This window comes from Arachis ipaensis, chromosome B10, assembly GCF_059453495.1.
Source record: "Arachis ipaensis isolate K30076 ecotype BB chromosome B10, ASM5945349v1, whole genome shotgun sequence".
Taxonomy (NCBI): Eukaryota; Viridiplantae; Streptophyta; class Magnoliopsida; order Fabales; family Fabaceae; genus Arachis; species Arachis ipaensis.
This window is the reverse complement of record NC_142435.1, coordinates 38622712-38623936: the sequence shown is the minus strand read 5'-3', so window position 1 is coordinate 38623936 and position 1225 is coordinate 38622712. Positions and strand designations below refer to the sequence as shown.

Here is a 1225-nt window from a genome sequence, read left to right as displayed (position 1 = left end):
TTCTTCATAGGCGTCCCATTGTTCACAGGATTCCTTTCAGAAGTGTACATGAACTGATTATTTGCAACCATGTCAATGAGTTCTTGAGCTTCTGCAGGTGTTTTCTTTAGGTGAATGGATCCACCTGCAGAAGTGTCCAATGACATCTTGGATAACTTAGACAGACCATCATAGAATATATCTAGGATGGTCCATTCTGAAAGCATGTCAGAAGGACACTTTTTGGTCAGTCCTTTGTATCTCTCCCAAGCTTCATAGAGGGATTCACCTTCTTTTTGTCTGAAGGTTTGAACATCCACTCTAAGCTTGCTCAGCTTTTGAGGAGGAAAGAACTTGGCTAAGAAAGCCTTGACCAGCTTATCCCAAGAGTTCAGGCTATCCTTGGGTTGAGAATCCAACCACAGTCTAGCTCTGTCTCTTACAGCAAAAGGGAAAAGCATGAGCCTGTAGACTTCAGGATCTACTCCATTAGTCTTAACAGTATCACATATCTGCAAGAACTCAGTTAAGAAATGAAAAGGATCTTCAGATGGAAGTCCATGAAACTTGCAGTTCTGCTGCATCAGAGAAACTAATTGAGGTTTCAGCTCAAAGTTGTTTGCTCCAATGGCAGGAATGGAGATGCTTCTTCCATGTAAATTGGAATTAGGTGTAGTAAAGTCACCAAGCATCCTCCTTGCATTATTATTATTTTCGGCTGCCATCTCCTCTTCCTGTTCGAAAATTTCTGAAAGGTTATCTCTGGATTGTTGTAATTTAGTTTCTCTTAATTTTCTCTTCAGAGTCCTTTCAGGTTCTGGATCTGCTTCAACAAGAATGTTCTTGTCCTTGCTCCTGCTCATATGACAAAGAAGAGGGCATAGAAATAATAATAATAATAATATGGATCCTTTATACCACAGTATAGGGATCCCTTGGTGAGTGGAAGAAAAGAGGGAGACAAAGAATGTAATGTAATTGAAGAAACACAACTGTGAGGAGGGTTTAGATGTGAGATGAGATGTTAGTAGATGAATAAATAAATAGAATAAGATGGGAGAGGGAGAATTTTCGAAAATAATTTTTTTGAAAAAGGGTTAGTGATTTTTGAAAATAGTTTTTTGAAAGAGGTTAGTAAATTTTTTTTTTTCGAAAAATTTTAAAATCAAAAATAAAAATAATTAGTTAATAAAAAAGAAATTTTTGAAAAAGAGGGAAGGGATTTTTGAAAATTAGAGAGAGAGAG

At 36.8% G+C, this 1225-nt stretch overlaps 1 non-coding gene across 1 annotated transcript; it reads left to right on the top strand.

The window, feature by feature from the left end:
- Nucleotides 1-200: 200 nt before the first annotated feature.
- LOC148579747 (small nucleolar RNA R71) lies at nucleotides 201-308 on the top strand. The gene has a single exon (XR_015899683.1). It is a non-coding gene; the product is annotated as a small nucleolar RNA R71 (small nucleolar RNA).
- Nucleotides 309-1225: the final 917 nt, after the last annotated feature.